Here is a 26,799-nt window from a genome sequence, read left to right on the forward strand (position 1 = left end):
AATCTGTTAAAAATGAATCTAGTTCAAAAGAACATGGAACATAATAAAGAGACTTTCTACTGTATTGTAAAAGAGTAAGAAAAGATTTGATGTTTGTAGAAAACTAACTGTATGAAAAAATGAATCATTCAATATATTAAGCACTGAACTATGACAATTTTAATTTTAAAGTTCAAAGATAGGCCTTTCAGTAGAAACTAATAAAGGGTAACAATTATAAGAAAAGGAAAAAAATAAGTTAAAACTTACTCTGCAGCCACAGAAGAGCATTAATATAAATTTATATATTTTACATACATATAGAATTCCAAAACAAGTTTGCTAATAGATGTAAAATTAGTCTTTATCTTATAAGGAAATGAAACACAAAGGCAGTAATTGAGATCTCATTTCCTACAGAGCAGAAGTCAATTTTACTTCCATGACAAACAACAACAAAAATATTCACCTTCCTAGGGGTAAGAAGGGAGAAGGCAATGGCATCCCACTCCAGTACTCTTGCCTGGAAAATCCCATGGACAGAAGAGCCTGGTAGGCTGCAGTCCATGGGGTCGCGAAGAGTCAGACACGACTGAGCGACTTTACTTTCACTTTTCCCTTTCATGCATTGGAGAACACTCCAGTGTTCTTGCCTGGAGAATCCCAGGGACAGCAGAGCCTGGTGGGCTTCCGTCTATGGGGTCGCACAGGGTCGGACACGACTGAAGCGACGTAGCAGCAGCAGCAGGGGTAAGAATTATTTTCATTTCTATCCATTTTCCACAGTTTAACTTCCACTATTACAGGGTAGTGAAATAATTTAATGAATAGAAAGGAAGTCAAAAGTGAAAACACACATAAAAGTAGGTAACTCTTGAAGGTCCACTGGACAATGTCTAGAACTGTAGTAAAAGGATATCTGGTAATCCTATTGTCCATTCATTTGCCTTGGAATATAATCAGTTTGATTTCAGTATTGATCATCTTGTGATGTGCATGTGTATAGTTTTCTCTTGTGTTGTTGGAAGAGGGTGTTTGCTATGACCAGTACCTTCTCTTGGCAAAACTCTGTTAGCCTTTGACCTGCTCCGTTTTGTACTGCAAGGCCAATTTTGCCTGTTACTCCAGGTATTTCTTGACTTCCTACTTTTCCATTCCAGTCCCCTATAATGAAAAGGATATCATTTTTGAGTGTTAGTTCTAGAAGGTCTTATAGGTCTTCATAGAATCGTTCAACATCAGGCTGTATATTGTCACCCTGCTCATTTAACTTATATGCAGAGTACATCATGAGAAATGCTGGCCTGGATGAAGCAAAAACTGGAATCAAGTTTGCTGGGGGAAATATTATTAACCTCAGTTATGTATATGACACCACATTAATGGCAGAAAGTGAAGGAGAACTAAAGAGCCCGTTGATGAAAGTGAGAGAGGAAAGTGAAAAAGTTGGCTTAAAACTCTACATTCAGAAAACTAAGATCATGGCATCTGGTCCCATTACTTCATGGCAAATAGATGGGGAAACAGTGGAAACAGTGGCTGACTTTATTTTTTTGGGCTCCAAAATCACTGCAGAGGGTGGCTACAGCCATGAAATTAAAAGATGTTTGATCCTTGGAAGAAAAGCTATGACCAACCTAGACAGTATATTAAAAAACAGACATTACTTTGCCAACAAAGGTCCATCTAGTCAAAGCTATGGTTTTTCCAATAGTCATGTATGGATGTGAGAGTTGGACTATAAAGAAAGTTGAGCACCAAAGAATTAATGGTTTTGAACTGCGATGTTTGAGAAGACTCTTGAGAGTCCCTTGGACAGCAAGGGGATCAAACCAGTCCATCCTAAAGGAGATCAGTCCTGAATATTCATTGGAAGGACTGATGTTGAAGCTGAAACTCCAATAATTTGGCCACCTGATGTGAAGAACTGACTCATTGGAAAAGACCCTGATGCTGGGAAAGATTGAAGGCAGGAGGAGAAGGGAACAACAGAGGATGAGATGGTTGGATGGCATCACTGACTCAATGGACATGAGTTTGAGTAAGTTCTGGAAGTTTGTGATGGACAGGGAGGCCAGGCGTGCTGCAGTCCGTGGGGTCGCAAAGTGTCGGACATGACTGAGTGACTGAACTGACTGAACTGATGCCTTAGAAATTCTTTCCTAAGAGTTCCTGGTTGTATCTGAGGTTTTATTCACCTGATAATTCCATTTTGGAACAGAGGAGACAGAAACAAAAGAAATAAATAGAGTAAACCTCACTCTAAAGGAATGGCACAGAATCAACAGAACACTTACCACCTCAGAATGAAGTTTGTAGTTTATACCAGCCTATGCTTAATCCTGGGCTTCCCAGGTGGTGCTTGTGGTACGAACCCAACTGCTAGTGCAGGAGATGTAAGAGACATGGGTTCAGTCCCTGTGTCAGGAAGAGCCCCTGGAGGAGGGCATGGCATGGCAAATCACTCAAATATTCTTGCCTGGAGAATCCGGTAGACAGAGGAACCTGGCATAACTTCTGAAAATTCTGGACTTTAACTTTCCTGTTTGTATCTTAGCCATAGTCTACTTAGCTATTGTTCTTGAAAAGAAAATCCTTTACTTCTAGAGTGAAATAGAGATATCAGTAGTTTGGGTCCCTCTCTTCAGCTGTCCTTGGGTTGGACAGAAAACATGGTGGAGGGTCAGGTAAAGGATGTACATATACATGTGTGTGTGTGAGAGAGAGAGAGAGAGAGGTTGGGTTGGGTAACAGAGATGGAGAGAGAGAAAGAGAAGGAAGAGGAGGAAGGGGCGGGGGAAGGGGAGGAAGGGGAGGGGGCGGGGGAGGGGGAAGGGGGGGAAGGAGAACTAGACTGAGCTTGAAACAAAACCTGGAATTCAACAACAGAAAAAACACAGTGTTCTTTTGATACAGTACAGAATAGATTCAGATTTATGCCTCAGATCTTCTGAAGAGGGAGGAAAGCATGAAGTGACAAAATTTGTTTCCTTTGGGTCATGGCTTGAGGTTAGAAGAATCATGATAGTATTCACAGTACACTAAATGTACTGTCGCTCATAAATTTAAGATTTCAAACCCGAGATGAAAAAAATCTTATGTTTTTTCATTCCTTGAGTTCTGTCCTGACTTCATGAAGGTGAGTTCAAATCTTTAAGTCCTTAAAATCACTCTCCACACTTCAAGCATCTCACAGCATTTAATCTTAGAAATTACCTCACTAAAAAGAAAAACTCTGACTTATGAAATAGCTCATCTCCAACCATCCCACCACCGCTATCTGATAAATGTCTAGCCTCTTCTGCACAACTACCAACTCCAAGAGAATCAGTGGAAACTAAATTTGTAGAAAGCAATTTGGCTGAAAAGAAATTGATCAAAATGATGAAGCAGTCAAAGTAGAATACTCATTATTTGTAGGCTTTTATTTAATGGTAAGGGTTTCCCTGGTGGTTCAATGGTAAAGAATCCACCTGTCAAGGCAGGAAACTCCCATTTGATCTCTGGGTCAGGAAGATCTCCTGAAGGAGGAAATGGCAACCCACTCCAGTATTCTTGCCTGGGAAATCTCAGGGACAGAGGAGCCCGGTGGGCTACAGTCTATGGGGTCACAAAAGAATCAGACACAACTTAGTGACTAAATAACAACAAATTTCATGGTACCTTTTAACTGACATAGGAAATTAGTGTTCTTTAATTTGCCATGAGCTTTTTAAGCCATTTTCTGTTATATTTTGATTTATCATTTAAAAACTTTAAATGTATTTTCAGTCAATTATGTCTACTCAGTTTTATGGCAATATAGTCATGATATTTTAAATGTTACTTTCCAGTCTAGTGAAAGTTGTTCAGTTGTGTTTGACTCTTTGTGACCCCATGGAATGTACAGTCCATGGAGTTCTCCTGGCCAGAATACTGGAGTGGGTAGCCTTTCTCTTCTCCAGGGGATTTCCCATCCCAGGATTGAACCCAGGTCTCCTGCATTGCAGGCAGCGTCTTTACCAGCTGAGCCACAAGGGAATCCCCCTTTCCAGTTTAAATAGTTTTCAAAAGCAAGTCTGTTGAAATTAATGTTCTAATCATTGAAATCTGTTTAAACAAATTTTGAGCAACCTGGGTAATAAAAAATTTTAAAAAGATAATAACTTCCTGAGTTACTACTTAATTATATATATAATTTTCATTTTGCTTAATCATCTGAGGTCCACGTTTCCTATTCGGGCATGGTTGTAGTATTAAAACTTGTACTAGAATATTTGAACAGCTTTCAATTAGCATAAGTTGTTTTGGCTTGAAACAATTATTATTTGCAGTTATAGTAAGAATGAATTTCCACTGTTAAGAAAATGTATACAGTATTTGGAAATACACTGCAAAATTTAAAACATGACAAATTTAAAATATAATATTTCTAATTTGAGCTTAAAAATATTTAGAATAAAATGTTTTGTGTTTGGATATTTCATGACTATCAATTTATAAAGCCAAAGGACAACAGCTAATTAATATTTTCTATGATACTCATGGGCCACTTTTATTGAAAACAAAATAAAACATTTATATACTTTTATAGTTTTATTTTCTCTAACAGAATGTAATGAGAGGTGTTAAAATTCCTTTTAGTTCTTGTTTAGTTGCTAAGTCATATCTGACTCTTTGCAGCCCTGTGGTCTGTAGCCCACCAAGCTCCCCTTTCCATGGGATTTCCCAGGCAAGAATACTGAAATGGGTTGCCATTTCCTTCTCTGAGGAATCTTCCCAACTCAGGGATCAATCCTGCATCTCCTGCATTGGCAGGCAGATTCTTTACTGCTGAGCCAAATACTTAATACCCACTCAGTGAATTACAAATGACTGGTGACTTCTTTCCCTCTGATTATTAACAGGTCTACATGATTAACTTCTACTATTCAATGAGGGAGCACTAACAGTTTAAAAGAAAAAGTAAACTGGAGAGGTCTTTGTGTGATAATATATACATAATTCTAGACATTTATAAAGTTTGAGTATACAATGAAGTCTCATTAAGTGCATTTGCATTGTGCATTTACCTCCCCACTATCCACCTTCAGAAAATTTTCATCCCAAACTGAAGGTCTGTTCCCATTGAACAGTAACTCCTCATTCCCTCTTCTGTCAGGCTCTGGTAACCTCACTGTACTTTTTTTTTTCCTGCTTTGGTTGTGCTGGGTCTTCGTTGCTGCATGCCTGCTTTCTCTAGTTGTGGCAAATGGAGGGGGGGTACTCTCTAATTGTGGTGCCTAAGCTTCTCATTGCAATGGCTCCTTTTATGGCTTACAGACTAGAGGCATGTACACTGTAGTTGTGGTGCCAGGGTTTAGGTGCCTCTGCATGTGGAAACTTCCTGGGCCAGGGATGGAACCCAAGTCCCCTGTATTGGTAAGCTGATTCTTTACCAATGAGCCACCAGGGAGGCCCTCATTGTACTTTTGTTCTCTTTGAATTTGGCTGTTCTTGGCATTTCCTGTAAGTGGAATCATACAATAATTGTCTTTTTTATCTGTCTTAATTCACTTGGTATGTTTTCAAGGTGTATATCCATGTTGAAGCATAGATCAGAATTGTGTTGGTTTTTAATGCTAAATATTTGATAGTATGTATATATCACACTGGTTTATCTATTCATCTACTCATGGACATTAAGGCTGTTTCCACTTTTTTGGCTGTTGCAAATAATACTCCTGTGAACACTGGTGTGCAAATATTTGTGGGGCAAGGTGAGTTGGGCTTCCCTTGTGGCTTATCTGGTAAAGAATATGCCTGCAATGAGGGAGACCTGAGTTCGATCCCTGGGTTGGGAAGATCCCCTGGAGAAGGGAAAGGCTACCCACACCAATATTCTGGCCAGGAGAATTACATGGACTGTATTGTCCATGGGGTCACAAAGAGTCGGACACGACTGATCGACTTTCACTTTTAACTGTTTTCCTGTAAAGTTAGTACAGTGAGGCTATGGTTATTTTTTTATTTTTCTGTAAGACAATTAGGGCTTGAATCTTCATATTCCATCATGTTGCCTTGAAAAAGAAACTTTTAACCAGGGTTGTCTCAACTTTTTTTAATTTGGCCTAGAAATGGTAAGTTTGTTACATTGTGATACAGAAAATAATTTACCATACACCCTTGTGGTTTAGCTGGTGAAGAATCTGCCTGCAATGCAGGAGTCCTGGGTTTGATCCCTGGGTTGGGAAGATCCCCTGGAGAAGGGAAAGGCTACGCAGTCCAGTATTCTGGTCTAGAGAATTCCATGGACTATATAGTCCATGGGGTCACAAAGAGTCAGACATGGCTGGATGACTTTCACTTTAAAAAACATATTAAGCTTTTATGATAATCATGGTACACAGATATAAATTTAAGAGCCTCTTTTCACACCAGAGAAGCTCCCAGTATACTGAAATAATACCACACATTTTGCTTTTCAGCAACTGTGTGAGGTTGGTGGGTAAGGTATTATCCTGGTTATCACATATAAGGGAATTTAGGCTTGGCAACAAAATTGATCTACGTCACTCCTGAGTGGTGAACTGAAAACTTAAACCCATAATGTGTACAGATTTCTCCTTGTCAGCACATTTTCCACAGCCTCATCTAATTGGATTTGTCTGTTTGAATTTACAGACTCAGTGTTTAGTCAAAACTTTCCTGGCAATTCCAATGACAGCAGCCATTGGATATATTTAATGACCATAGTCATTAATTGTACAATTCTCTTAGTCTCCCTGGGCTGTTATATGCTATGGAAACATAAATATTGTTGGTTCATAGTTTAAAATTAAATTCCAGTTCCTTACATGTGCTTAAAGTTAAGCATTTTCCCAAGTCTCTGCTCATTTTTAGCTATAAGTCAGCTCTCAAATTTAAACCAGGACTTGTACCACCGACAGCTGGGAACACTGGTTAGGTTTGGCTGAGAAAAAATGAATGTGGATGGATAGAGCACAGGACGATTAAAATAAACTGAGTTAATAAAAGCCCCAATTAACCAATATGAGATAGCATATACACTGTTGCGTTTTTTTTAACTTCACAGAATGATTTTGTGTAAATATGCATCCAAATACAATGATTTTTCTTTTATTTCAGTATTCTAAGGCTGAGATCAAGTATACAAGGGCTAAACTCAGTGACTTTGTAATTTCATATTATTTGATGCCTCTTAGTTCCTGAAGCATCTTTCACTTTGATTCTCCTTTTTTTCTGGCTGTTCATTCTCAGGATCAATTGCTCTTATTCCTCTCACACAAAGCATTTGCTGATATTGTTCAGGTTCAATTTTGTTAGTCTTCTCATATTTCGTTTCATGATCTGCCTGATGATCTAATCTCACAGTCTCAACTCTGATCTTCATACTGAAGTTTATAAAATCTGTCCATAACTCTAAAGCTGTAGTTATTCATTTACTCGTTTATTCATATCACATACTTATTTAAAAACTATTCATAATCCTTTTCAAATGTTTCCTCTTTAATATTTCCAACTTGATGTCCCCAAGAAATTTATATTCAGTATGTCCTATTGAGACTTCAGGGAGAAGGGGGTGGCAAAGGATAAGATGGTTGGATGGCATCACTGACTCAATGGACATGAGTTTGAGTAAACTCCAGGAGATGACACAGAAGTCTTGCACGCTGCAGTCCATGGGGTTGCAAAGAGTCGGACACAATTTAGCCACGGAATAACAATTGCAATCTCATTTTGTGTGTGTGCTTAGTCTCTCAGTCGTGTCCGACTCATTGTGACCCCATGGACTGTAGCCCATCAGGCTCCTCTGTCCATGGGATTCTCCAGGCAAGAATACTGGAGTGGGTTGCCATGTCCTCCTCCAGGGGAACTTCCCAACCCAGGGGTCGAACCCAGGTCTCCTGTCTTGCAGGTGGATTCTTTACCATCTGAGCTACCAGGGAACAATGACCTTATTCTCTGTACTTTTAATTCACTTCTCTTTCAGTTTCCCTTATCTTTATTAAAGATAACCTCATGAGCTGCTCAAACTAAAATCTTAATTTTCTATTTTCTTCCCACCCTCTTTGAATTAATGATGTTATAACTCAAGCCTCCATTTCAGGGAATTTCATTCATAACTGGCCTTACTAGTAAAAAGAAGAAAAAAAAATCCCCTTATGGAAAAGATTTACTTACCATAACTATGCATTAAAATTAATTTGAATTTCCAAGGTACAAACAAGCTGAATCATGAAGGTGAGTCCAAAATTCACACTTGAATATTTAGAAGTTGGTAAGTGTCCAAAAGTTGTATTAAGCATTTCAAATATCTTAAATCTTGGAGGTTTTATTCAGAAGTTCTCATAGAACATGTTAGGATAACTCAGTATAAACAAACAAATTAAACAAAACCCTATCTACCCAGAGGCAATGTGTTTGAACTTCCAGAACCAACTCTTAAGTGATTCTTCCTGAGGTCTCATTATATTGTTTTAAAATGGCACTGGAGAATGAATAAATGGGAATAATAAAATTTTGCAAGAGTTAAAGCATTTATGAAACCATATAACTGCCAAAGAACATATTTTAAAGCATCTTAAGTGGTTTGATTAATGAATAATTTAAAATATCATTGTAGCTAACTACACCATGTTAAATGACCTTTATCCCTTGGATATCTGATAAAGAGAGATTCAGGTTTAAACAATATAAATTAAATTAAAAATTCACATGCTCATCACAGAGTCATCCATTTTATGAACTGATTACCTTTTTTCCCTTCTCCATAAATTTATTTAAGTCTTTTCATACAGAATGAATCATACAACAACTGTGAGAGATTAAGAAAGGAGTAACAGGATAAAACTTGTAATAACTCATACATGCTTATAGCAAAACTGCCTTGGTCCTTAAAGCTGGATGTATAATTTCTGTGTGTGTCTAACATTTTTGTATCTGTGCCTTTGCAGAGCTATTCTCTGTTCTCAGAATTTGATTTTCCTTTTCTATGTCTATAGTCTCCTTACTTTCCAACACCTAATTCATTGTGAAGCATACCTGGATTCTCCTTTCATGGTGAATTCTTCAGCAATTCCATATGTTTTCTGCCATGACATGACATGGTTGCTATTACATGTATCAATATTTAAGTGCATTTACAACAATTATTTACACTGATATTAACCTCACATTTTCACTAATATTCATTGCCAAAGGAATATTCTTAATGTGCTTAATAAGTAGGAAGAGTGTGCAAAAGCTTAACTTGGGTTTCTGGATAGGTGGTGTGAAACACTAGTTTTCTCTGTTCTTTTAACTAATATAGAGTCTGAATTAAATAATAAATTATATACATGTACGTATTATAGTCATAAAATAAATAGAAAATATGATGTACTTACATATAGTAGCTTTTCTTAACTGTTATTTTTAAATCAAAGGATATCTCACCCAATCTCACTATCTCACCAACAAATAGTGTTTGTTCCTTGAGGTCAGAGACCATAACTTTAGCCATTTTATATTTGCTTCAAAATGCCTTGAATATAATAATTGCATAAAATTTGTGAGTTAATTGAATAGAGTGTTCCACAATATTAATTTACTGCTCATAGAAACTGGTGTGGGAGTGTAAAACTTTCATGATTTGAACTCTGTTTAGTTATAATTATACTTTGATATTAGTCCGTACAGATATCCTTTGATTTAAAAATAACAGTTAAGAAAGGCTACTATACTTAAATATATCATATTTTCTATTTATTTTATAAGACCATATATATATGTACTATATATAATTTATTATTTATTACAGACACTATATTAGTTACAGGAACAGAGAAAACAAGCGTTGAATACCACCTACCGAGAAATCCTAGTTAAGCTTTCTTACACTCTTTCTGGTTATCAAGAACATTCAGAACCTTCTTTGGGCAATAATTTCCCTAGTTGAACATCTACTAGACTAGAAATGACTTCAGTTTAATTAAAGTCCCTATTGATACAGTTGCTTCCTAAACAGGGTGATCCTTCTAGAACAAGCAATGATCATCCTGCTCATTTTAGTAGCTGGGATTTTATTCCTGTTAGGGCTACCTATGAGTCATCTTACTTTTAACAAAGAAATCACCTCCAAATGGGCTACAACTCTCTTTTACAGTTCTAGAGGTTGAAAACATGGATATTTATTGCAGTTAAGGAACTGAGAATTTTAAAGAGGCAATTTGCCAAAGCTGGCTGATAAATGACCTCTTTCTCCTTCCAGTTTATTGTCAACATTGTGCTGTGCTGGCACTCCAAGACGCATGATGTGGTTCATATCTTCCTGCATGAGTTTCAGGGGCACAGCTCTCAATAACGAACTCTACTTGAATGACTGATTTTATTTGTTTACCAAAGACTCTTCTATAATTCATCCAAGTGGGAAAAGACTATTTTAAACAGTTTCAAATAGTAATAGTTTAAAATACCAATACATAAGCGTTCTCCTTCTGGTCAAGGTAAATGGGCTTCATGGATTTGCAACCTGTACAAACTTTTAGAGGGCCTTGCTCATGTTTTGGTGGCTTTCTAGGTGGTGCTGGTGATAAAGAACCTGATTGCCAGGGCAGGAGACACAAGAGATGCTGGTCCAATTCCTGGGTTAGGAAGATCCTTGGAGTAAGAAATGACATTCCACTCCAGTACTTTTACCTGAAGAATCCTGTGGACAGAAGAGCCTGGCAGGCTACAGCCCATAGGGTCAGAAAGAGTTGGACATGACTGAAGTGACTTAGCACAGCACATACAGCTCATGTTTTTATGTTGTTTTTATGGCACCACTATCTTGAAATTCTTAGCAATTTTTGAAAACGGGTGCCTTGTAATTTCATTATGTAATGACTGTGGTTTCATGGTTGAGAGTAAGTCAAGAGGTTTCGACTCTTGACTTTTTCATAATGATGACAAGTATAAACCAACTAGGTAAATTTTCTATATTTCCAATTCCCCGAATTAGCAGTTGACATGCTATATTCCAGAAAATTGTATTGCAAACCCTGTTTTAGCAGTATAAACTCACATCCTTTTTTTCCACCTTAGTAAAGAGTTATGTAGAAGTCCAGTCTCTCTGAAACCATTAAAACTGGAACTGATCTTGTACAAGTGTGGGCTGAAGCAAAGGGAAAGTCCACTTTATCTGGGCATGGAGATGGGGAAGGTGGTTTGAAAACAGTGAAGCAACACTAAAGAGCTCACGAATCAACAAAACACAGTTTGAAAATCACAACAAAGGACGAAGTTATTAGAACAATTGCAGATAAATGAAAGTTTCTCAACATTCAGAACAGGAACATTTTATTTAGAGGACTAAAGAAACACCTGAATTGAATGGAGCTTAAGAACTGTACTGTTCTTGGTCGATATTAAGAGATAAGTAAAATACAACAGGCTTTCAAGAAGTATACTGTCTATTCAGTGTTAGAATTTTAAATTTTAAATAATTTTATCTTTATATATAAACATAGAATATAATAGATTATAAAATATAAAATTCAGGAATCTAAAGACTCTAACTATTGTTATGGTAGTTTTGAATTTATTGAAGAAATATGACACATTTCTTAATATCAGTCTTTAAGCTATTGCTGTAACCTTATGTACAGTTGTATAAAAAATGTTTGATTACAACTGTGTGTATAATACAGACCTGTTTCACTTTATTGGAATTACAGACAGTTCAGACACAAGACGATAAACAGGAGCTCAACAACTATTCCATCATGAACTGTCTTGGGATATTGATAAACATCGTTCAGTACCCAAACAGAGCTTAGGAATCACTATCTCGTTATATAAGTCCAAGGTGTGAATTTTATGTCCAGAAACCACATCAGTTCAGTTGTTCAGTCATATCTAACTCTTTGCAACCCACGGACTGCAGCAGGCCAGGCCTCCCTGTGCATCACCAACTCCCTGATTTTAACCAAACTCATGTGCAGTGAGTTGGTGATGCCATCCAACCGTCTCATCCTCTGGCGTCCCCTTCTCCTGCCGCCTTTAATCTTTCCCAGGATCAGGGTCTTTTCCAATGAGTCAGGTCTTCTCATCAAGTGATCAAAGTATTGGAGTTTCAGTTTCCATCAGTGCTTCCAATGAATATTCAGGACTGATCTCCTTTAGAATGGACTGGTTGGATCTCCTTGCAGTCCAAGGGACTCTCAAGAGTCTTCTCCAACACCACAGGTCAAAAGCATCAATTCGTCGGCACTCAGCTTTCTTTACAGTCCAACTCTCACATCCATACATGACTACTGGAAAAACCATAACCTTGACTAGATGGACCTTTGTTGGCAAAGTAATGCCTCTACTTTTTAATATGATGTCTAGGTTCGTCATAACTTTCCTTCCAAGGAGTAATTTTAATTTCATGGTTGCAGTCAATATCTGCAGTGATTTTGGAGCCCCAAAAAACAAAGTCAGCCACTGTTTCCACTGTTTCCCCATCTATTTGCCATGAAGTGATGGGACTGGATGCCATGATCTTAGTATTCTGAATGTTGTGCTTTAAGCCAACTTTTTCACTTCCCTCTTTCACTTTCATCAAGAGGCTCTTTAGTTCTTCTTCACTTTCTTCCATAAGGGTGGTGTCATCTGCATATCTGAGGTTATTGATATTTCTCCCTTCAATCTTGATTCCAGCTTGTGCTTCTTCCAGCCCAGTGTTTCTCATGATGTACTCTGCATATAAGTTAAATAAGCAGGGTGATGATATACAGCCTTGACATACTCCTTTTCCTATTTGGATCCAGTCTGCTGTTCCATGTCAAATTCTAACTGTTGCTTCCTCACCTGCATACAGATTTCTCAAGAGGCAGGTCAGGTGGTCTGGTATTCCCAACTCTTTCAGAATTTTCCACAGTTTACTTTGAGCCACACAGTCAATGACTTTGGAATAGTCAATAAAGCAGAAATAGATGTTTTTCTGGACTCTCTTGCTTTTTTGATGATCCATCAGATGTTGGCAATTTTATCTCTGGTTCCTCTGTCTTCTCTAAAACCAGCTTGAACATCTGGAAGTTCATGATTCACTTATTGTTGAAGCCCGGCTTGGAGAATTTTGAGCATTACTTTACTAGTGTGTGAGATGAGTGCAATAATGCCATAGTTTGAGCATTCTTTGATATTGCCTTTCTTTGGAATTGGAATGAAAACTGACCTTTTCCAGTCCTGTGGCCACTGCTGAGTTTTCCAGATTTGCTGGCATATTGAGTGCAGCACTTTCACAGCATCATCTTTTAGGATTTGAAATAGCTCAACTGTAATTCCATCACATCCACTAGCTTTGTTCTTAGTGATGCTTCCTAAGGCCCACGTGACTTCACATTCCAGGATGTCTGGCTCTAGGTAAGTGATCACACCATCGTGATTATCTAGGTCATGAAGATTTTTTTGTACAGTTCTTCTGTGTATTCTTACCACCTCTTCTTAATATCTTTTGCCTCTGTTAGGTCCATACCTTTTCTGTCCTTTATTGAGCCCATCTTTGCATGAAATGTTCCCTTGGTATATTTTATTTTCTTGAAGAGATCTCTAGTCTTTCCCATTCTATTGTTTTTGTTTTTTTTTCTCTCTTTCTTTTCTCTGATCACTGAGGAAGGCTTTCTTATCTCTCATTTCTATTCTTTGGAACTCTGCATTTAGATGCTTATATATTTCCTTTTCTCCTTTGCTTTTTGCTTCTCTTCTTTTCACAGCTATTTGTAAGGCCTCTTCAGACAGACATTTTGCTTTTTTTGCATTTCTTTTTCTTGAGGATGGTCTTGATCCCTGTCTCCTGTACAATGTCACGAACCTCTGTCCATAGTTCAGCAGGCACCTTATCTATCAGATATTGTCCCTTAAATCTATTTCTCATTTCCATTGTATAATTGTAAGGGATTTGATTTAGGTCTTACCTGAATTGTCTAGTGGTTTTCCCCATTTTCATCAATTTAAGTCTGAATTTGGCAATAAGGAGCTCATTATCTGAGCCACAGTCTGCTGCCGGTCTTGACTTTGCTGATTCATATGAAGAACTATTAAACTGACAAGGGTATATAGAGAAGGAACAATACAGACCTCTTGGAAACCCTCATTACTTTCAGTCAGGAGCCTAGTGGTGTGTAGGTTGAATAGAGAGATATGCACAAATTTTCACAAGCTGTCACTGATCAATATTCTAAATATACATTTTTAAAGAAAACACAACACATGGAGAGCACTTTTTCAATGTGCTTATTAGCTTTGTTATCAAAGTCGTGTTTCAATCTTTGTTGGGACTCTTTAAATTTATACTTGAGTCTAAATGATTGACTATGTATTTTATGTGGAAAATTATTCAAAAGAATCTAAGGTGAATTCAACGGTACACTTCAAATTTCATGATTCACTATAAAATTTGCTTATTTACTAACTAGGGTACAGCATTTTGATATCTCAAATTTCTTTCCTGGAATACCCATTGCTCTTTTAAAGTAGTTGTTTGTTTTTTAATTGCTAAGTCGTGTTCAATTCTTTGACACTCTCTGGACTGCAGCACACCAGGTTCCCTGTCCTCCACTATCTCCTGGAGTTTGCACAGATTCAAATCCATTGAGTTGATGTTACTATCTAACTATCTCTTCCTCTGCTGCCACTTTTCCTTTTCGCTTCAGTCTTTCCCAGCATCAGGGTCTTTTCCAATGTGTTGGCTCTTCACATCAAGTGGCCAAGGTTTTTGATCTTCAACTTCAGTATCAGTCTGTATTCAGTATCAGTCCAATGAATATTCAGGATTTACTACCTTTAGGATTTACTGATGATATCCATGCTCTCCAATAGACTCTCAAGAGTCTTCTCCAGCACCACAATTTGAAAGCATCAGTTCTTCAGTGTAAGCCTTTTTTATAGTCCAACTTTCATATCTGTTCAGGGCTACTAGAAAAATTATAGCTTTGACTATACAGACCTTTGTTGGCAAAATGATGTCTTTGCTTTTTAATATGTTTTCTAGGTTTGTCATAGCTTTTCTTCCAAGGAGCAGACCTCTTTTAATTTCATGGCTGCAGTCACAGTCCACAGAGATTTTGGAGCCCAAGAAAATAAAACCTGTCACTGCTTCCACTTTTTCTCCTTCTATTTGCCATGAAATGATGTGACCAGATGCCATGACCTTAGTTTTTTTTTTTTTTTTTCCCCAAGCAGTGATGGGTCCTAATACCTCAGTCATGTCTGGGGCTACTAGCTAGGTTTTTCTGAGTGATGGAAATGATGTGGATTGCATCAGTTTTCCTAAGAGCCAATTTCAGGGACTTCGAAGGCCTTTGAACCAGTGAGAGCAATACATATTAAATGATCCCTTCCACAGAGGAGAGAAAAAGAATATGCTTCCTAGAAGCATTCAGGATAACACTATTTGAGAACTAGTGATTTAGTTTAGGCCTTTCTTTTACTCTGAGAATTGTTGGACTTTGACATTAAGGGATATATTCCTTGTAGTAAAAGTGAAGTGAATTGAAAGTCACCCAGTCATGTCCAATTCTTTGTGACCCCATGCACTGCATGTAGCTTGCCAGGTTCCTCTGTCCATGGAATTCTCCAGGCAAGAATACTGGAGTGGGTTGCCATTTCCTTCTCCAAATGCTTGTAGGGTTATACCAATCATATAGTTCAACATTTGCTATTTATTTTTCCTTTTATTTAAATAAATACTGGATATGAAAGGTTATCTGACCCACTGAAAGCATTTGGAACCAGCTAGTAACAGTGCCTGAATATTAGAAAAGTAAACAGGAAGAATAAGTATCTCTAGATACACATAGTCAAAACAGAATGACAGCCACCAGGAGGCAGAATTTTATATCAAAATGTATGTTGAAGGAAGGAGAATGATGCAGTATAGAGGGCTTACCTGGTGGCTCAGTGGTTAAAAATCTGCCTCCTAATGCAGGTGACATGGATTTGATTCCTGATCTGGGAGGATCCCACATGCCACAGAGCAACTAAGCCCATGCGTCACAACTACTGAGCCTGTGCTCTAGAGCCTGGGAGCCACTACTACTGAAGCCTGCATGCCCTAGAGCCTGGGCTCTGCAACAAGAGAAGCCACCACAATGAGAAGCCCACACATGGCATCTGGAGAGTAGCCTCTACTCATCACAACTAAAGAAAAGCCTAAGCAGCAATGAAGGCTCAGCAAGCCAAAAATAAATAAATAAAGGTATTAAAAAAAAAAAAAAACACACCTAATACCCAGCAGACCAGGGCCAACCTGGCATACCGTCTTGACCCTGCAATTTGCATACAGCTTACAGACAAGTTAGTATGTATTGCTGAACCTCACTTCACTCATTCAGAACAGAGAAGTGCTGCCATCTACCTAGACGTAGGATGGAGATGATATTATTACATTATGTAGAGGGAGCATCTTGAAAAGAAACTGATACATTGCAATTGTTCCTAAATTTTGATTATTGTTAGTGGCTTTTTAAAAAAAGTCATCTTGTTTTTTATTATGAATTTGTTATTTTGTTTCTTAGAAGAAATATTCCTGATATATCAAAATGAACAAATGCTCCTAAGATACATTATTATGAAAATCTGCTTGAGAAAAATTTAATCATTAAATCATGTTTTTCTCATTCTGGGGAGAAATACTTTGATTTTATTTATTTTCCTTTTTGGTGATAAACATTTTAGTATAGTGAGTAACAGCATTGATTGTGGTCCTATTATGTCAGTCTTCAAATCTCAACTCTGATAACTTTCTCACTATGTGACTTTGGGTAAGTTGCTTACCGTTTCTGTGTTTTGGATTCTTTGTACGTGAGTAATGATAGACAATGAATAGCAGAATTTCTGTGAGGACTAATAAGTTAATTTTAAATAATTTATAGTAGAACTTGGCATATAGCAAGTGCTATGCAAATAATAGCTATATTTTTCAATAAAATATTTTGGCATTACTTTGAAATATTCATCTATGTGTAATGTTGCAATATTTACTTCATATATTTTTTGGCAGACCTCTCAGTATTAAAAATACTTACAAAGACAATAAATTAATTTGCTAAAATATTGGTGTTGATTGCTTTAAATATTAGTATCAATTACTGAAATTATATAAATGTTAGATTTCTTAAAATCAGAAAATATATTGTTTCCTGAAGTCAATGTATACGTGTATACATACATGAATTTTTTTTAGTGTAGATTATCTGATTCTTTACCATCTGAGCCAGCAGGAAAGAATGAAATTATATTATCTAAAAACATGTTTTGTATTTATGTTTAAATATATATGTTAGTGAAATATGTATTTTATATATGATTTACCTCATCTACAATAACTAATCTTCAAGATGAGCTACCCAGGTGGTTCAGTGATAAAGAATCCACCTGCCAATGCAGGATACTTAAGTTCAATCCTTGGGTCAGGAAGATTCCCTGGAGAAGGAAATGGCAACCCACTTCAGTATTCTTGCCTGGAAAATCCCATGGAACAAGAGCCTGTCAGGCCATGATCCATGCGATTGCAAAAAAGTCGGACATGACTTAGCGACTAAATGACAACAATCTTCTAGATATGTTTGAACTGAGAATTTCGAGTCTATCTTTCCATGTGTGTACAAAATGTTTTGATCATTGCTCATCTAGATCCCATTACATCAACCTATTTTACCCTGCCTTTTTCTCTTCATTTTGTGCCTGTAATTAAAAAATAAAACTTTATTCAATAGAACATTATGTCATAAATGATCAATATAAAAGACTCAACTAATTAAAAAATACTGTTTCAGTATTTGTTGATACCCTCTTTGTTTTTCTAAGATTTACTCTAACTTTTCCAAACTCTATTCAATTCAGTTCACTCCCTCAGTCATGTCCAACTCTTTGTGAACCCATGGACTCAGAACCTCAAGGACTCCCTGTCCATCACCAACTCCCAGAGCTTGCTAAAACTCCATCGAGTTGGTGATGCCATCCAACCATATCATCCTCTGTCATCAACCTCTCCTCCTGCCTTCAATCTTTACCAGCATAAGAGTCTTTTCAAATGAGTCAGTTCTTCCCATCAGGTGGCCAAAATATTGGAGTTTCAGGTTCAGCATTAGTCCTTCCAATGAATATTCAAGACTGATTTCCTTTAGAATGGACTGGTTGGATCTCCTTGCAGTCCAAGGGACTCTCAAGAGTCTTCTCCAACACCACAGTTCAAAAACATCAATTCTTTGGTGATCAGCTTTCTTTATAATCCAAGTCTCACACCCATACATGACCACTGGAAAAACCATAGCTCTGACTAGATGGAAATGTGTTGGAAAAGTAATGGCTCTGCTTTTTAATATGCTGTAGTTTGGTCATAGCTTTTCTTCCAAGGAGTAAATGTCCTTTAATTTCATGGCCGCAGTCAACATCTGCAGTGATTTTGGACCCGAAGAAAATAAAGTCTCTCACTGTTTCCATTGTTTCCCTGTCTATTTTTCATGAAGTGATGTGACCGGATGCCATGATCTTAGTTTTTTGAATATTGAGTTTTAGGCCAGCATTTTCACTCTCCTCTTTCACTTCCATCAAGAGGCTCTTTAGTTCTTCTTTACTTTCTGTCATAAGGGTGGTGCCATCTGCATATCTGAGGTTATTGATATTTCTCACTGAAAACTTGATTCCAGCTTGCGCTTCATCAGCCCGGCATTTTGCATGATGTACTCTGCATATAAGTTAAATAAGCAGGGTGACAATATATGACCTTGACGTACTCCTTTCCCAATTTGGAACCAGTCTGTTGTTCCATGTCCAGCTCTACTGCTGCTTCCTGACCTGTATACAGATTTCTCAGGGAGCAGGTTAGGTGGTCTGGTATTCCTATCTCTTTAAGAATTTTTCACAGTTTGTTGTGACCCATATAGTCAAAGGCTTTGGTGTAGTCAATAAAGAAGAAATAGATGCTTTTCTGAAAATCTCTCGCTTTTTAGATATTTCAACATTGTTGGCCGTTTGGTTCCTCTGCCTCTTCTAAAACCAGCTTGAGCATCTGGAAGTTCATGGTCACATTCTGTTGAAGCCTGGCTTGGAGAACTTTGAACATTACTTTACTAGCGTGTGAGATGAGTACAATTGTGTGGTAGTTTGAGCATTCTTTGGCATTGCCTTTCTTTGGGATTGGAATGAATATTGACCTTTTCCAGTCCTGTGGCCACTGCTGAGGTTTCCAAATTTGCTGGCATATTGAGTGCAACACTTTCACAGCACCATCTTTTAGGATTTGAAACAGCTCTACAGGAAATCCATCCCCTCCACTAGCTTTGTTCATAGTGAAGCTTCCTAAGGCCCACGTGACTTTGCATTTCAGGATGTCTGGATCCAGGTGAGTGATCACACCATGGTGGTTATCTGGGTCACAGAGATATTTTTTGTATACTTCTTCTATGTATTCTTGCCACCTCTTCTTAATATCTTCTACTTCTTTTAGGTCCATACAATTTCTGTCCTTTATTGTGCCCATTTTGCATGAAATGTTCCCTTGATATCTCTAATTTTATTGAAGAGGTCTCTAGTCTCTCCCATTCTATGGTTTTCCTCTACTCCCTTGCATTGATCACTGAGGAAGGCTTTCTTATCTCTCCTTGCTATTCTTTGAAACTCTGCATCCAAATGGGTATATCTTTCCATTTATCCTTTGCCTTTAGCTTCTCTTCTTTTCTCAGCTATTTTTAAGGCCTCCTCAGACAACCATTTTTCCTTTTCGCATTTCTTTTTCTTGGGGATGATCTTGATCACTCTCCTGTACAATGTCATGAACCTCTTCTGTCCATAGTTCTTCAGGCACTCTGTCTATCAGATCTAATTCCTTGAATCTATTTGTTACTTCCACTGTATAATTGTAAGGGATTTGATTTAGGTTATACCTGAATGGTCTAGTGGTTTTCCTACTTTCTTCAATTTATGTCTGAATTTGGCAATAAGATGTTCATGATCTGAGCCACAGTCAGTTCCTGATCTTGTTTTTGCTGACTGTATAGAGCTTCTCCATCTTTGACTTCAAAGAATATTATCAATCCGATTTCGGTATTGACCATCTAGTGATGTCCATGTGTAGAATCTTCTCCTGTGTTGTTGGAAGAGAGTGTTTGTTCTGACCAGTGCGTTCTCTTGGGGAAACTCTATTAGCTTTTGTCTTGCTTCATTTTGTACTCCAAGGCCAATTTGCCTGTTACTCCATGTATCTCTTGACTTCCTACTTTTATATTCCAGTCCTCTATGATGAAAAGGACATCTGTTTCTGGGTGTTAGTTCTAGAAGGTCTTGTTGGTCTTCATAGAACTTCAGCTTCTTCAGCATTACTGGTTTGGGCATAGACTTGGATTACTGTGATATTGAATGGTTTGCCTTGGAAACGAACAGAGATCATTCTGTCATTTTTGAGGTTGCATCCAAGTACTGCATTTAGGACTCTATTGTTGACTATGAGGTCTACTCCACTTTTTCTAAGGGATTCTTGCCCACAGTAGCAGATATCAGTGTCATCTGAATAAAATTGCCCATTCTAGTCCATTTTAGTTCACTGATTCCTAAAATGTTGATGTTCACTCTTGCCATCTTCTGTGTGCCCACTTCCAATTTACCTTGATTTATGGACCTAACATTCCAGGTTCCTATGCAACATTGCTCTTTACAGCATTTGACTTTACTTCCATCACCAGTCACATACACAGCTTGGCATTGTTTTGGCTTTGGCTCGGTCTCCTCATTCTTTCTGTAGTTATTTCTCCACTCTTTTCCAGGAACATAATGGGCACCTATGACCTGGGGAGTTCATCGTCCAGTGTCCTATCTTTTTGCCTTTTCATACTGTTCATGGGGTTCTCAGGCAAGAATACTGAAGTGATTTGCCATTTCCTTCTCCAGTGGACCACGTCTTGTCAGAACTCTCTACCACGACCTGTCCGAATTGGGTGGCCCTGCACAGCTCATAGTTTCATTGAGGTAGACAAGGCTGTGGCCGATGTGATCGATTTGTTTAGTTTTCTGTGACTTTGGTTTTCATTCTGTCGGACCTCAATGGATAAGGATAAGAGGCTTATGGATGCTTTCTGTTGGGAGAGACTGACTGTAGGGAAAACTGTGTCTTGTTCTGATGGGCAGAGCCATGCCCAGTAGTCTTTAATACAATTTTCTGTTGATGGGCAGGATTGTTTTCTCTCCCTGTTGTTTGACCTGAGACCAAACTATGGTGGAGGTAATGAAGATAATGGCGACCTCCTTCAAAAAGTCCCATGCATGCCCTGCTGCACTCAGTGCCCCCACCCCTGCAGCAGGCCACGGTTGATCCACGACTCTGCCAGAGAGTCCTGGACCCTCATGGGCCAGTCTGGGCCAGTCTCTTGTGGGGTTACTGCTCTTTTCTCCTGGGTTCTGATGTGCACAAGTCGTCTGGCCTGGATTCCAGGGTCACACTTAAGAGATAACCCTCTTTGTGGATTAAAATAAGGGAAAATCTGTATATTTGTAGCTTCAGCTGGGAAGAATGAAGTATTCAAATGAACTTGGACTATACTACCCAAGGATTATGGGCTTTAGCCAGAATTGGTATATTATGGATTTTCAAATAGATGTTGGCTTCCCTCATAGCTCAATCAGTTAAGAATCTCTCTGTAATGCAGGAGACCCGAGTTTGATTCCTGGGTTAGGGAAAATCCCCTGGAGAAGGAAATGGAAGCCCACTCCAGTATTCTTGCCTGGAGAATCCCATGGACAGAGGAGCCTGGCAGGCTACAGTCATAGGTTGTCTAGCCTCAACTACTTCATTGTTATTATTGTTTCAATCACTAAGTTGTGTTTCTTTTGTAACTCCATGGACAGTTGCCCACCAGGCTCTTCTGTCCATGGAATTTCCAGGCAAGAATACTAGAGTAGATTGCCATTTCCTTCTCCAGGACATCTTCCTGACCCAGGGACAGAGCCCACATCTCTTGCATTGGCAGGCAGATTGTTTATCACTGAGCCACCTGGGAAGTCTGAGTCACTTCATTAGCTGACAGCAACTGTATGAGCACATATCAAAAAATTTGCTAAGTCAGCCAAAGGCAGAATCTCAAGCTAAACAAAATAACTACTATTTTACACTACTCTTTACTTTAGGTGGCTTTCTATTATGCGGGAAAATCTAACTGATGTATGGTTATTCTCTGCAGATCATCCTGTTTTCAACTGAGAAAAACTGTATCCAGAGTCGCTGATGCAATGGGTAAGTTCAGAGCAAAGCAAAGGTTCTGAAATTTTTGTTTCCGATATTAAAGTGAGTATATATTTCAGCCCTGATGTTTTCAAAGTTACTATCTTTTTCTTGAAAATAATACCTTTCCTTGATAAAATATTTGCAGTTCATGTTTGTAAGTTGCCTCAGTGTCAGCTGGACCAATGAAGATGATGTTGTCACTTGTCCACATCATCCAACAGACTAACTTGGGGTCATCAAAATAGCTAACTCATTTTTGAAGAGATGTTTGTGATTCTCTAGTAAATTTATGTCTTCTGTTTTTGTTGTTTTGTTTTTTCATGGCCCACAGTTTCATCACTTGCCTATGGTGAATGGAAAATGTCAACAGATATTCGGTGCAAGTTACAAATTTGCCTTTAACTTTTTTGAGACATGGAAATTCAGAAAACAAACTTTCATTGAACATCAACATTTGTACCTAGTATATGAATTACTCTGTTTATGTTCTATGGCAGGACTACCCAATCTCTATTTCCCATACTTTATCATGCTTCGTACTGACCTCACTGACTGGTGGCCTGGTACGTTGGTGCAGGTCACCATCTGGGCCAGGAGCAACAGTAAAATTAGCTCTGATACCAAGTGACCAGCAAGGGAAGTGGCAATGCAGACTTTTCCCTCTAGTGACACAGACTAAAGGGCATTGGCTGTTCCTGGTTACTCATGTCTAACTGCATCTTTATTTTCACCAACATGGACTTAACGTTTGTGTCAGTTTGACTAACCTTTTGACAGGGTTTCTTCCTGACTTTAAGCTTTTGACCTACCTCTTCTTAGAGCATTTACTTTACTTTCTATTGTAATTCTATCCCAGCCTCTTTGAAATGCAAATCTTCTCACAAACTCTTGCCAGTTTTACAGCCCAGGAATATTTTTGCCAAAGACCTGGGAGCCATTGCTTTGAAATGTAATCACCAAGGAAGACAGTGCCCCTAACTCTCTGTCTCTGTGGGAGAACAGGATCCTAACTTCCAATAAGAGACAATTAGCAGACACAGATGCCACCTGTTCCCTAATTCCCTCCAGTACTTCTTCACTAGTTTGTGAATGCTTAGAAACGTTCCTACCTATTGTTCTCAGTGGAGTTGAGTTCAACCTCTCTCCCCTATTGCAATAGTCTTGAAGAAAGTCTTCTTTGCCTATTTAAATCTATATGGTGCAATTTTTCATAGATAATTATAAGCAATTGTGCAACTCTCTGCCTTAAAAAGGAAGCCTTATGTGTCTTGCCACTGGAAACTTCTGGGAAAAGAGTGATAGGTTATTGCTGGTCATGATGAGATCCAACTATTGGTTAGCTTTGTTCATTCACTGTACATGGACTTTATGTCACTAAAGGAGATTTTGGAACGAATTAGAATACTAGTGAAATTATACCAAAACCTCCTTCTCTTATTTAATGCAATCACTAATAAAACTGCTTTACTAAAAGGTTAAAAGTTCAGGATAAATGCTGGGAGGAAAGGTGTAAACTAGAAACTGTATGTGTATATGTTTATGTGCACTCAGTCATGTCAAACTCTTTGTGATCCCATGGAATATAGCCTGCCAGTCTCCTCTGTCCATGGGAGTATCTCAGCAAGAATACTGGAATGGGTTGCCATTTTCTCATTCAGGGAATCTTCCTGACCCAGGGATCAAACCTGTGTCTCTTGCATCTCCTCCATTGGCAGGTGGATGTTTTACCACTATGCCACTGGGAAAGCCCAAACCAGAAGAGGCCCAAGCAAACTTCCTCATGTGAGAAAGAAATCCTGGGAATGAGACATTGTCTTTTATTTCCCAGTTCTTATGAAGAGTGAGAAGTTGGCATAGAGCTCAATCATCTAGCACAAGCTAGAAAAGGCAAAGAGACATCAACAACCATATTGTATTAAGTTGGTTTTCAAAGAGTCCTCCAAATTTTAGTCCTTTTTCTGTATTGGAGTAGAGGGTTATTAGTGAGTGGAGGTCCAATGGGGTTACCTTTGTTGTGTTCTCAAACATCATAACAGACATATACTTATTTTTTCCCTTGCAGATTTATCTATATTTCCATGTTGGGAAAATGAAGAAAGGTGAGAAGAGAAGAACCTTTTTTTATAGTTCTTCCTCAATTGTCATGGGATATATTATTGACAAGTCAAAAGCACAAAAACACAAAATGAAAAAAAAAACACTGAAAATGAGTGACAAGGCTTTATAAAATACTTATGATGTTATACATATTCAAAAACACTTTGTGGCCCAGTTCTACATAGACCAAAGAAAGGCAATCTGAATATTTCTAGTTATTCTTATTCCTTCTAATCTGTTTTTCATTCAAAATCATGAATCAGTGTTAGATATTTAAAGCTCTTTCTTTTTTCTTTATTGAAACAGAGTTGATTACAATGTTTCAGGTGTACAGCAAAGTAATTCAGTTATACATATAAATGCACATACCACACATGCGCATGCGCACACACACACACACAGACTCTTTTCCATTATAGGTTAGCTTAGTTCATTTACTGCACATGCATCTCGCATTTTACTATATATACAAATGTATTTATATATACATAAACAGATTCTTTTCCATTATAAGTTATTACAAGATACTGAATACAGGTCCTGCTTCCCCAGTGGCTTAGTGGTAAAGAATCACCTGCAATGCAGGAGCCATGGGTTCAATCATTGGGTTGAAAGGATCCCCTGGCGGAGGGCATGGCAACCCACTCCAGTATTCTTGCTTGGCAAATCCCATGGACACAGGAGCCTGGTGGGCTACAGTCCATAGGGTTGCAAAGAGTTGGTCATCACTGAAGCAACTTAGTATGCCTGTGCTATATAGTGATTCATTGTTGTCTATTTTATATATGGTAGAGTGCATCTCTTAACCCCAAATTCCTAATTTGTCCCTCCTCCTTTTTTCCTTTGGTAATTATAAGTTGGTTTTCTATGTCTGAGAGTGTATTTCTGTTTCATAAAAATTTCCTATTTGTTCCATTTTAACATACCACATCTAAGTAATATCATATGATATTTGTCTATCTCTGTCAAACTTCCTTCACTTAATATGATAATCAACAACCGTATTGGTTGTTGTCCTTATTGTTGTCTTCATGTTGCTACAAATGACGTTATTTCATTCTTTTTATGGTTAACTAATATTCCACTGTATATACATGTCACATCTTTACTAATTCATCTGTCAATGGACATTTAGCATGTTCAAGCTCTTTCTTTAAGTTACTTTATCTCAAGTTCCTCTTTGATTGCTAATAAAATAATAAAAGCCCTACTTTATGTGATTAGCAGAAGTTTTGAAGCTGTTATTTTATTTCCTAAGTATTTTCATTTTAGTCGTTGTTGTTCAGTCCCCTAGTCATGCCCAACTCTTTGCAACCTCATGGACTGAAGCACTCCAGGCCTCTCTGTCCCTCACCATCTCCTGAAGTTTGATCGAGTTCATGTCCATTACATCAGTGATGCTATCCAGCCATTTCATCCTCTGATGTCTTCTTATTCTTCTGTCCTCAATGTTTTCCAGCATCGAGGATTTATCCAATGAGTCAGCTGTTTGCATCAGATGGCCAAAATACTGGAGTTTCAGCTTCAGGATCGTCCTTCCAATAAATATTCAGGGTTGATTTCCCCTAAGATCGACTGGTTTGATCTCCTTGCTGTCCAAAGAACTCTCAAGAGTCTTCTCTAGCACCATAGTTAAAAGGCATCAATTCTTCAGTGATCCACCTTCATTATGGTCCAGGTTTCACAACCATACATGACTACTGGGAAGACCATTGTCTTGAGTACTTGGACTTTTGTCAGAAGAATAGTGTCTATACTTTTTAACACACTGTCTAGGTTTGTCATAGCTTTCCTGCCAAGAAGCAAGCGTTATCTCCTTTCATGGCTGCAGTCAGCATCTGTGGTGAATTTGCATATATATTGCACATGAAACTGTAGAGATTGGTTTAATGACATTTTGTAAGGAATATCTCTTATCCTGTCCTTGTGATACAATTATAGGGTTTTCTAGTCTATTCCAACTAGGCAAGGGAGTAATTTCTGAAATTGTCATTAAACTCTGAGCTTGAGTAAGTTTGTCATGTATTGTATATATGTGTATTGGGGATTGGGATGGGAGTTAAAGGTATGTGTATATATATATATATATATACCTTGTTTTGTCTTGTTTTGCCTTTAAAACCTGAGGCTAGTTAACCAACTACCAAATGCTGGATTCAGGTCCTACATCAGCCATTTATTAGCTTGTGAAATTGTGTAAGTTAAGCTGTTATTTAACAACAAGAACTCTATTTCATTGCTGTTGAGGATGCAAAGTGGCAGAGATACTTTGGAAGACAGTTCAGCAGTTTCTGACTGTGTGGATCACAATAAACTGTGGAAAATTCTAAAAGAGATGGGAATACCAGACCACCTGACCTGCCTCTTGAGAAACCTGTATGCAGGTCAGGAAGCAACAGCTAGAACTGGACATGGAACAACAGACTGGTTCCAAATAGGAAAAGGAGTACATCAAGGCTGTATATTGTCACCCTGCTTATTTAACTTATATGCAGAGTACATCATGAGAAATGCTGAGCTGG

Source organism: Giraffa tippelskirchi, chromosome 2, assembly GCF_054371585.1.
Source record: "Giraffa tippelskirchi isolate mGirTip1 chromosome 2, T2T-mGirTip1v1.2.pri, whole genome shotgun sequence".
Classification (NCBI taxonomy): domain Eukaryota; kingdom Metazoa; phylum Chordata; class Mammalia; order Artiodactyla; family Giraffidae; genus Giraffa; species Giraffa tippelskirchi.